At 49.9% G+C, this 12004-nt stretch overlaps 2 pseudogenes; both read left to right on the plus strand.

Annotated features, from left to right (window-relative positions):
* Positions 1-2739: 2739 nt before the first annotated feature.
* On the plus strand, positions 2740-5992 carry LOC129031209 (uncharacterized; annotated as a pseudogene).
* A 451-nt stretch (positions 5993-6443) lies between these two features.
* Positions 6444-11345, plus strand: LOC129031210 (cell division cycle protein 27 homolog; annotated as a pseudogene).
* Positions 11346-12004: the final 659 nt, after the last annotated feature.

Raw genomic sequence — 12004 nt, forward strand, 5'->3', positions numbered from 1 at the left:
TTCCCGCTCCCACAGCATGGGGCACACGCCACACACGTGACACATGCACAATGGCATGATGGCCGCCGGGTAAAGCCCCCACCAGCGTCAGCGGTGACACACAAGTGTGGCGAGGCCCCTGCCGGCCGTGGGAACGGATTCGGCTGCTGAGGCAAGGGAGGGGCCAGCCCCTCCCGAAAGGACTCCCCCGCGGACCCACCGCACCCGACACACAGGTGGATGGGTGACCCCCCTAAGGGGTCCTTAAACCTCCGCACCAGAACGCGCTAGGTACCTGGATGGTGGGGGCGGATGAGGGGGGACAGGTGTCCAGCCTCCTACCCTCGAGATGCCCTAGCAGGAAGGCTGGGGAGAGCCAGCGGGCTGGGATGGGCCCTGTGGTGTGGTGTGGCAGAGGCAATGATGGCAGCAGCGGCAGCAATGGGAACCCAGCTGGCCCCGACGGGAGCAGGTGGGATGGAGCCGAGCCAGCGGGACAGGGCGGGATGACGGCCCCGGCGGGAAGGGCACCGAGACCCCCACCCTGCTGTGACACCGAGAACCACTCTCGCACCTGCAGACACACACGTGGGGGCCATGGCAGGGGACTGCTCCATGGTTCTCATCAGGCCGGTGAGCCATCCAGACCACCCCACAACACGCACACATGGTTTTGTCCCCACACGCATGTCTCTCTCTTCCCCACCTCCCTCCCGAGTTCTCCAGCTCTCGGCGCAGGCGGGGCTGTGCAACCAACAAAGGGCACGACCCCGCCCACACACGCGCCACATGGGGAACACGGTTGGCCAAGGAGGAAAGACGCGGTGGTGCCTCCCCGGTTTCACTCTTCTCCATGAAAGATCTCTCCGCAAGTTCACCTACGGAAACTTTGTTGCAACTTTTACTTCCTCTAGATAGTCAAGTTAAACTGTCTTCTCAGTGCTCCGCCAGGGCAGTGGGCTTACCCAGCGGGGCCGATCCAAGTGCCTCACTAAACCATCCAATCAGTAGTAGCTACCGGCAGTGTGTACAAAGGGCAGGGACTTCATGCAAGTCTATGACCCGCACTTACTGGGAATTCCTCGTTCATGGGGAATAATTACAATTCCCAATCACCATCACCCATGGGGTTCAACAGGTTACCCGCATCTGCCACATAGGGTAAGCACATGCTTAGCCAGTCAGTGTAGCGTGCATGCAGCCCCGGACATCTGAGGGCATCACAGACCTGTTATTGCTCAATCTCGGGTGGCTGAACACCACTTGTCCCTCTGAGAAGTTGGGGGATGCCAACGTCTCGGGGGTTGCATAACTAGTTAGCATTCCACAGTCTTGTTCATTATCAGAATTAACCAGACAAATCACTTCACCAACTAAGGCCATGCACCACCACCCATGGAATTGAGAAAGAGCTGTCAGTCAAACCTGTCCTTGTCCAGGCCGGGTGATATTTCCCGTGTTGAGTAAAATTAAGCTGCAGGCTCCACTCCTGGTGGTGCCTTTCCACCAATTCCTTTAAGTTTCAGCTTTGCAAGCATACTCCCCCGGAAACCCAAAAACCCAAAGACTGGTTCCTTGGAAGCTGCCCAGTGGGTCATGGAAATAACGCTGCTGCATCACCAGTCGGCATCATTTATGGTTGGAACTACGACGCTATCTGATCGTCTTGGAACCTCTGACTTTCATTCTTGGTTAATGAAAACATTCTTGGCAAATGCTTTTGCTCCGGTCCGAACTGCACCGGTCCAAGAATTTCACCTCTAGCGGCGCAATACAAATGCCCCCGGCCGTCCCTCTTAATCATGGCCTCAGTTCCGAAAACCAACAAAATAGAACCGCAGTCCTATTTTGTCATTCCTAGCTGTGGTATCCAGGCGGCTCAGGCCTGCTTTGAAAACTCTAACTTTTTGAAAGTAAATGCTTCGGACCATGGGACACTCAGCTAAGAGCATCGAGGGGGCGCTGAGACGCAAGGGGTGCGGACGGGCTGTGACTCGCCCACCCGCCCGCTCCCGAGATCCAACTACGAGCTTTTTAACTGCAGCAACTTTAATATACGCTATTGGAGCTGGAATTACCGCGGCTGCTGGCACCAGACTTGCCCTCCAATGGATCCTCGTTAAAAGATTTAAAGTGGACTCATTCCAATTACAAGGCCTCAAAAGAGTCCTGTATTGTTATTTTTCGTCACTACCTACCCGGGTGGGGAGTGGTAATTTGCATGCCTGCTGCCTTCCTTGAATGTGGTAGCCATTTCTCAGGCTCCCTCTCCAGAATCGAACCCTGATTCCCTGTTACCCATGGTCACCATGGTAGGCACAGCAACTACCATTGAAAGTTGATAGGGCAGACATTCAAAGGGGTCGTCACTGCCACTGGGGGCGTGTGATTGGCCTGAGGTTATCTAGAGTCACCAAAGCCATCGGCACCCGGCCCCCACGGCCGGGGCCGGAGAGGGGCTGACAGAGTTGGTTTTGATCTGACAAATGCACACAACTTCCCCGTGAATTGAGTCAGCACCCTTCGGCATGTATTAGCTCTAGAATTACTATAGTTTTCCAAGTAGGAGAGGAGCAAGCAACCAAAAGAACCATAACATATTTAATGAGCCATTAACAGTTTCACTGTACTGGCCCTGCGTACTTAGACATGTATGGCTTAATCTTTGAGACAAGCATATGGTTCTCGTAGGATCAACCATGTAGATAGAAAGCAGCCTCCGGGCCTCACGAGGGTGAGCCCAGAGTCCCAGTCGTGAGGATGGGCATGGCAGGGAGGGTGACGGGGCGTGTGAGAGGGAGGGAACAGTGTGGGGTGGTGGGAGGGGGGCGGTGGGGTGGCGAACCGGACATCCCATCCACCCACAAGACACAACACCCCCCCACCGGCTCACCACTCCCAACCCTTCACGCCCACGTGCGAGGAGGCAGACTGCCTGACCCGTACACGGCAGCTGCGAGGGACTGGCGGCCATTCACGTGTGGCGGGCGCGCGGTGGCCCTGAAGTTTGGGCAGCGAATGAGAGGCAGACCGCGGTGCCTGAGATCTCACTGCTAGTGCCCTCCGAGCATGAAGGTGGCTCAGCGCAGCACCTAGAGCATCCGACTGGCCTTCGGTGGGCCCGCGGCTCTGCCACCGCTGCCGCCATCGCGTCCAGCCCCCAGAACCCTCTCCCCCACATGTGCTGCAGGCCGACCCTAAACCCTCCAGGTGCCCACAAGGCCCATGTGGGGCGCCGCCGACCTGGTCCCAAAGGCGTGCGCCCAGAGACATGGACAACAGGCCAAACAGTGGCCGGTGGCAGTGCCCCACAAGGCGGAGCTGGGTTTAGTCCCAGACGGGGCCACCAGGGCCTAAGCTGCTGAGCCGCTCAGGGAGAGAGGATCAGTGGGCATGGAGGGGGGCACAGACAGGCAAGGCTAGGGACTGCGAGGGCAAGGGCACCGGGGAGCCCACAGAGGGGCGGCTCGGGGAGAAACCTCAGGCACGGCCGGGCCACCAGGAAAACACGGCCATGGGATCCCACAACCACAGGCACGAGGGAGGTCCCACAGCTCCACACCTAGGATGACGGATGGCCCTCGGCACTCACCAAGACCCACCTCATCAGCCCCAGGTCCTGCCATTAGGACCCCAAAGCGACCTCAGCCACAAACCCAATGCCAAGGCCACATTGCTCATTTCCCGTCGATCCTCCAACCTGGTCAAGCTCCAGGAGAACAATGCGCCCCCTACTTGGGATGCTTCCCATGGCCAGGTGGCCCAACCCCGTGCCATGCAAATGTGGTCGTTGGCACGGTCGCTACTCCACAGGGGAGCAGGCGAAGAGCCAGCTTGCAGTGGAGCGGGTCACGCACCGGACGGAACGCCGGGCACAGCCACCGCTCACGCACAGACTCGGAAGGAGGAGGCGTGGGCCACACAGTAGGCAACAAGCCACTCTCGGTCCCCACCGTGGAGGCCGGGCAACCCTCTCTCTTCCCCCCTCGCCCCATCGACGGGGAAGTGGAGGAGTGTCCTCTGCAAGCAAGTTGCTACGGCAGTGCTACCATAACGCAGAGAGAGGCGGCAGGCCGGGGGATCCGGTACCCCAAAGGCACACCTCTCGGATCATTAGAGAACGCTTTCTCACCGAGGGTGTGTCACATTCCCCACCCGCCAGTCACCCCTCGTCGGGCCCGCAGAGGTGCTCAGGGTTGCCTGGGGAAGGGAGGGGGCTTGCGGTACCAGGAAAAATCTGCATGCGGCAACCTTGAGCCTTCGCGGTCTGGGCAGAGGACCTCACAGCTGCACGTGAGCGCAATCCCCTAAGGACTCCGCGTCCACCCACCTCCTATCTCCCAGGCAAAGCACCTCCAAGTAAACCCACAGACAACCTGTCGGAGGCAGAATGCTAGCCCCTCGGCGGCTGGCCGGCACACTCTTCACCTGCCCCAGCCCACCACGATCGTTAACATGCCCCGCGCACACCCGCCAGAGGGGAGTATGGGACCTGCACTCACCAGACCAGGCGGCGCCCTTCCCTGCGTGGCAGGGGCGTGTCTCACTCAACCGCCTTGACCCCCACACCAACGAGCTCCCTCAGGACCCACTCGCGGACACCATGGCGGCGACCGGAGGAGGGGGCGCTGGGGGTGGGAAACACACACCACTGCTGGGCCTCGGGCACCTGAGTGATAAGCTGGGGGTGGAAGGGGGGAGCCGGGTGCGGTAGGCTCATGCCTGTCATCTCCGCACTTTGGGAGGCGAGGGAAGGTGGATCCCTCGATCCAAGCTTTGGCAACATGGTGAAACCTCGTCTCTAAAAAAATACAAAAACTAACTGGTTTCAGAACCTGGACTCAAAGTTAATAAATAGATAAATAGGCCGGGCATGGTGACTCACGCCTGTAATCCCAGCACTTTGGGAGGCCGAGGTGGGCGGATCACGGGCATCAGGAGATCGAGACCATCCTGGCTACCACAGTGAAAACCCATCTCTACTCAAAATACAAAAAATTAGCCAGGCATGGTGGCGGGAGCCTGTAGTCGCACCTACTTGGGAGGCTGATACAGGCGAATGGGGTGGACCTGGGAGGCAGAGGTTGCAGTGAGCCGACATCATGCCACTGCACTCCAGTCTGGGCAACAGAGTGAAATTTCGTCTCAAAATAATAATAATAATAATAATAATAATAATAATGACAATAATAAATAGATTAAAATTGAAAATTTAAAAGAAAACGTAGCTGGCTGGTCACAATGGCTGACACCTGTCATCCCAGCACTTTGGGAGGCCTAGGTGGGCAGATCACATGACGTGGCCAGTTCGAGACCTGCCTGACCCACATGGAGAAATGCTGTCTCTACTAACAATACAAAATCAGCCGGATGTGGTGGCACATTCCTGTAATCCCAGCTACTCAGGAGGCTGAGGCAGGAAAATCACCTGAACACGGGAGGTGGAGGTTGCGGTGAGCCGAGATGGTGTCATTGCACTCCAGCATAGGCACCAAGAGTGAAACACCATCCCAAAAAAAAAAAAAAAAGAATTAAGTGCTGTATTCTGTTATTTTTGCTTCCTACCCTGAGAAGATCATAATACAGCTGTTGTCTGTCTGCCTGCCTGCCTGCCTGCCTGCCTGTGACAGGGCCTCACCCTGTCTTTCACCCAGACTGGAACGCAGTGACACCATTATGGCTCACACACTGAAGCCTCAACCTCCCCAGGGTTAGGCGATTCTTCAAGGGATCCTACAGCCTCGACCTCCCAAAGTGTTGGGGTTACAGGCATGAGCCACCAGCACCCGGCCTGAGTTAACACACCTGGTCTCACTACGTCTTAACCACACACCCATGAAGAACTCAAGTCAAGAGAGATTCGGCAAGACACTCTCAGCATTCTCTCCCAAAAGCAGTGAGGTGGATGGCAGACGTGTGTCTCGAGCTCCTGGGGTTTTAGGTGACCATGCGTAGAGGAGAGATTTCCAATGTTTCCAGAGAGGCACGAGCCACAGTTATTTGGGGCATCTGAACACGAGATGGGGTTTCTGACAGTGACTTAAGGGCCAGGAAGGGCCAGAATCTGCCAAGTCCTGTGTCCCAGTGTGGGGCCGATGGAACCCAAGATAGAGGGAGTCAGCGGTCTGCACAGAGAGAGCTCCAGCCTTAGGCCCCACCGTGCAGACCAAATCAGAAGGAAGAGAGTCCTTCGTCGTACATGCCACATCCCTCCAGTGAACTTGGGAGTGGATCCGTTTTCCAAACATGAGGTGACTTTCGCTTTGCAGTGGATCACAAGGGGCCGGGCTTTCCAGAGTCGACAGGGTAAAGAAGTCATTCTGGCTCGGCCTCCCCCATCCCCCGGTAACTGGTGAATTTAAATGAGCCAAGGCTGGCCGGGCCGGAGCCGCTACAGGGGGGAGGGGGGTGGGTGGGGTGGGGGTTTCCTGGGGCACTGCAGAAATTGTGCCTTTGCCTCGAGGATGACAGTGCTGCAGGAACCCGTCCATGATGCTATATGGCAAGCACTAAACCACTATGCTTATCGAGATGGGTTTTTTCTCACAGAACACCTTTATGCAGAAGGACACTCAGAAGAAGCCTTGTTTTTACTGGCGACCTGTTCTTGCCGCCCAGAAAAGGCCTATAAAGCATATAGACTCTTGAAAAGACACAGTTGTCCTACACCGCAATGCAAATACCTGCCTGCAAAATGTTGTGTTGATATCAGTAAGCTTGCAGACTGGGAACAAATCTTATCTGGTGGAGTGTTTAATAAGCAGAAAATCCATGATGATATTGTCACTGAGTTTGGTGACTCAGCTTGCTTTCTCCTTCCATTGTTGGGACATGTATATTGCAAGACAGATCGGCTTGGCAAAGGATCAGAAAGTTACAAAAAGAGACTTAGTTTAAATCCTTTCCTCTGGTATCCCTTTGAATCATTATGTGAAATAGGTGAAAAGCCAGATCCTGACCAAACATTTAAATTCACATCTTTACAGAACTTTAGCAACTGTCTGCCCAACTCTTGCAAAACAGAAGTACCTAATCACAGTTTATGTCACAGACAGCCTGAGACCGTTCTTATGGAAACACCCTAGGACACAACTGAATTAAACAGATTGAATTTAGAATCTTCCAATTCAAAATATTCCTTGAATACAGATTCCCCAGTGTCTTCTATTGATTCAGCTGTAATTTCACCTGATACTGTCCCACTGGGAACAGGATCTTCCATATTATCTAAACAGGTTCAAAATAAACCAAAAACTGGTCGAAGTTTATTAACAGGACCAGCAGTTCTTAGTCCATTAACCCCAAGTTTTGGGATTTTGCCATTAGAAACCCCACGTCCTGGAGATGGATCTTATTTACAAAACGACACTAATACACACTCTGTAATTGATGTGCCATCCACTGGAGCCCTTTCAAAAAAGTCTGTTGCCGGAATTGGCCAAACTGGAGCAAAGTCTGTCTTCTCGCAGAGTGGAAATAGCCGAGAGGTAACTCCAATTATTTCACAAACAGAAAGTTCTGGTCCATAAATAAGTACAACACATCAGGTAATGAGCCCCACTATGACATCTCCCTCAAATGCACTGCATCAAAAAACTTCACGACTCTACCAGTGACATTTCCACAACCAAAGAGAATAGGAAGAAATTAAAAATGAAGTTTCCACCTAAAACCTCAAACAGAAAAACAAAAATTAAAACTAATAAAGGAGGAATAACTCAACCTAATATAAATGACAACCTGGAAATTACAAAATTGGACTCTTCCATCAATTCAGAAGAGAAAATATCCACAATCACACATCAGATTCAGACTTTTAATCTACAAAAAGCAGCAGAAGGCTTGACGAGCCTTCTTCGTGAAAGGGGGATAGGTTATTTAGCTTTGTGTTCATACTACTGCAAAGAAGCTATAAATATTTTGAGCCATCTGCCTTCTCACCACTACAATACTGGTTGGGTACTGTGCCAAATTGGAAGGGCCTATTTTGAAATTTCAGAGTACATGCAAGCTGAAACAATATTCTCAGAAGTTAGAAGGATTGAGAATTATAGAGTCGAAGGCATGGAAATCTACTCTACAACACTTTAGCATCTTCAATAAGATGTCTCTCTTTCATTTCTGTCAAAAGACTTAGCAGACATGGATAAAAATTCGCCAGAGGCCTGGTGTGCTGCAGGGAACTGTTTCAGTCTGCAGCGGGAACACGATATTGCAATTAAATTCTCCCAGAGAGCTATCCAAGTGGATCCAAATTATGCTTATGCCTATACTCTATTAGGGAGAGAGTTTGTCTTAACTGAAGAATTAGGCAAAGCATTAGCTTGTTTTCAAAATGCTATCAGAGTCAATCCTAGACATTATAATGCATGGCAAGTGGTAATGAAGTGTAAAGACAAAGTGTTGTTGATGGTGCTGGTAGTCACTAATTTTTCTTGTTAGATAGCTCTTTATTGTCATGAATTTCGTTACTAATACTTAGGGATGGTACATACTGGTCAATAACTTCAAACTAACATGTTTTCTTATGAAATGTATGTCTTTAACAAACTCTTCAGTTAACTAATTATAATAGAACACCAGATGCTTATACTCAACACTTTCAGTCTTCTACCAAACTTTTGCAGATACTGTAGTTGTGTTTTGTTTGTTTCCTTATTTAGTTTTGTTACTTCATTTGTTACTTTTTCTTCAAACACAGAAATGGTGATTGGGACAAAAAGTGCTTGGGAAATTGGAAAGGAATAGCATAATTCACTTATTGGATAATAGAAAAAAACACTGAAAAATTCACTAGTTGCTGCTTTTTGACAGTGTTCCAGTTTATTGAGTTACTATTAAGAACTTAGTGTACCCTTTTATTTAGAAGTATCTCTGTTTTACTTTTTTGTATTTGTGTATAAGTAGACACATAGGAAATTACTACCCAGGTCATATTGTTATCAACTGAATAACTTATGAAAAAGTTTGGTCCTACTTCTACCTCAACACCATACTTACTGTTGACATTTATTGTATTTTTCTGGACTGGTATAAAAGTTTAAATATCAAGAGAAGGCCAGGCATGGTGGCTCATGCCTGTCATCCCAGCACTTTGGGAGGCCAAGGCAGGCAGATCACATCAAGAGATCGAGACCATCCTGGCCAACATGGTGAAAACTCGTCTATATTATAAGTATAAAAATTAGCTGGGCATGGTGGTGGGCGCCTGTAGTCCCAGCTACTCAGGAGGCTGAGGCAGGAGAATTGCTTGAACCTGGGAAGTGGAGGTTGCACTGAGCCAAGATTATGCCATTGCACTCCAGCGTGGGTGACAGAGTGAGACGCCATCTCAAGAAAAAAATAAAAAATAAAATAAAATAAAATAAATAAAATAAAATAAAATAAAATAAAATAAATAAGTAAATATCAAGAGAAAGTATAATTCTGATGTCATAACTCTGTGGAAGCTTTATTGTCAGATATGGTTATCTTTGGGGTTAATTATTATAGCAGTTGAGTTTTAACACTTGATTTGCTTCTAAATCTGAAGCATAATATTACTAAAATATTTTTTGATTTGTGAATATGTTGTTTAATGGATTATATCTCATTTTGCAGTAGTAGTTGCAGTGCCTGAAAGATTGCCAAAAAAATAGTGCTAGCTTTTGCTGACAAATGTAACAATCAACTTGCCAATATTGCCTTCTCTTCCTATAGCTATGCTCTCCAAAATATTTTAAGAACTCAGTTCTTCATAAGGCTTGTGTTGTTTTTGATTTTTTCCCAAGTCTGGTTGATCCTTGTGCTGTTCTTTTCTAAATGTGTATTGTCTGTTCAGCTATTCTACAAGAGTCACTTTCTTAAAAACCTTAACCATATCAAAAATTGTGTTTAAAGGAGGATTATTCAGATTGGCAAGCTTTTAGTAGGAGGAGTTTAAATGCTGACGTATTTAGGTAACTCGAAATACTGAGCAACTTTATTCTAACTACTAAATAGATAGCCTTTCTTTTGTTTTCACTTTCACTATCATTAGCACCGTGTTTAATAACTTTTCTTCATCTATAACACAATCATAACGATATACAAAGCCACTCAAATAAAGCAGATATATTGTGCTTTAAAAAAAAAAGAAGTCATTATGTTGCACACAATGAGGTGTGACTCGAATCTAGAATCTCCAGTGAAAACCAATGAAACAGGGTCAAATCCCGTGTCTACCAAAAATAAAAAAATGAGCCGGGTGTGGTGGTGCTGAGGCAGGAGAATCACTCTATCCCAGGAGTCAGAGTTTGCAGTGAGCTGAGATCACGCCACTGCACTCCAGCCACGGGCAGACAGAGCAAGACTCCATCTCGAAGCAAACAAACACAGAAAGCCAATAAAGGTGTTTAACTCAACGTGTCAGGCTCAGGTCTCTTGACAGGATATATCCAGCCCAGGGGAAACGTTGAGGGGTGGGGTGGAATCTATTTTGTGGCCTCACGGAAGGGTTTGAGAGACAGTCCCACAAACGTGACAGCCTAAAGTAGCCCCTCCGCCCAAGAAGCAATATTCATTTGTATCCTGTAGCCACCCTCGAGGGAGAATCGGGCTCTCTACAGACCCCCAACCCCCACCCCACCCCACACCATCCCACCACCCCCGCCTCGTGAAATGAGCTCTCGCTCCGTCAGGCTCTATTCACACCGTGATGTTTTGTAACCTCCAGCGTGTGTGCGTGGGTTGCGGGGTGGGGTTGGGGTGGCTGTGGACAGAGGAGGGGATAAAGCGGTGGTGTCCCATGGGTGCCCGGTACGTGGGACATGAGTGGGTTGGACAGAGCCTAGGGAACTCATCTCCTGTCAGGACGTCTCCCCTCCTGGTCCCCTCTCTGACCTACGCTCCACATTGAAGTTCAGTGGGGACCTTGTGGGTGGAGTCACAATCCCTTTGGAGTGTAGCCAACAAAGGCCGGGCTCCCAAGAGTCTCCCCAGAGTCGGGGCCTTGGCCAGGCTCACAAGGATGCTGACGTTGATGGTTGGTGACGGTGATGTACGTTGGAGACCTCGGGCCAACGCAGAGGTATCCATTTGACCTCGGTGGGACAGGTCAGCTTTGCAGAGTCCTGTGCGTCCTTCCAGAGACTCATCCAGCACTAGCTAGCATGGTCCCGAGGATCCCAGCTCCCAGCAGAAGCACTTTTGTTCACACAGAATCCTGGGCATGAAAGTTCTCAGCAGGTTTAGACCTCCTAACCAAAAAGCCAAAGCCACTTCTGGGATTTTTTTTTTCAAAGAGCCAGTGGTTCCACAAAGGGCCGTGGGTAGTTGCGGAAATGGAGAGAAGTGTTTGCAGATACATATTTGTGAGAGAACGGAAAGGGCTTGGTCACAGGTCATGAAGGACACGAGCGGATGCACACTGAGAAAACCTTCCCATCATCCTAGGTGAACAGAGGTATGATTTTTCGAGACAGTCGAGCTAGAAGCAACCCCAGATTTTAGGGTGGGATATTTATTAATATGTAGTATCTACGAGGTATCCTAGTCCAGAAATCAACTCTCCAGTTCTGTACAGCATTCTGTAGGGAGATCAAATCTGGGATTTTTAAAGTTAAGAATTCAGGCAGTGGTAATGGATTAGATTAGATGTACTTGAACTTATTTTGCCAAGAAAGAGAGGGCGGGAGATAGAGAGAGCCAGAGAGCAAGCGAGTGAGAGAGAGGAGAGAGACAGAGACAGAGAGACAGACAGAGAGACACAAAGATACACTAAGAGAGAAAGACAGAAAGAGAGAGAGACAGACAGAGAGAGAGAGACAGACCGACAGGCAAACAGACAGGCAGAGAAAGAAAGTAAGGCAGAAAGCACACACACACACACACACACACAGACACAGAGAGTTGGAGAGACAGAGAGAAAGAAAGAGAGAGAGAGACGGAGGGAAAGAGACAGACAGAGGGAGAGAGAGAAACAGAAAGAGAGAGACAGACAGAGACAGAGAGACACAGACAAGGAGAGAGAGAGACAGACAGACAGGCAGAGGAAGACAGTAAGACA

Source organism: Pongo pygmaeus, chromosome 11 (assembly GCF_028885625.2).
Source record: "Pongo pygmaeus isolate AG05252 chromosome 11, NHGRI_mPonPyg2-v2.0_pri, whole genome shotgun sequence".
Classification (NCBI taxonomy): domain Eukaryota; kingdom Metazoa; phylum Chordata; class Mammalia; order Primates; family Hominidae; genus Pongo; species Pongo pygmaeus.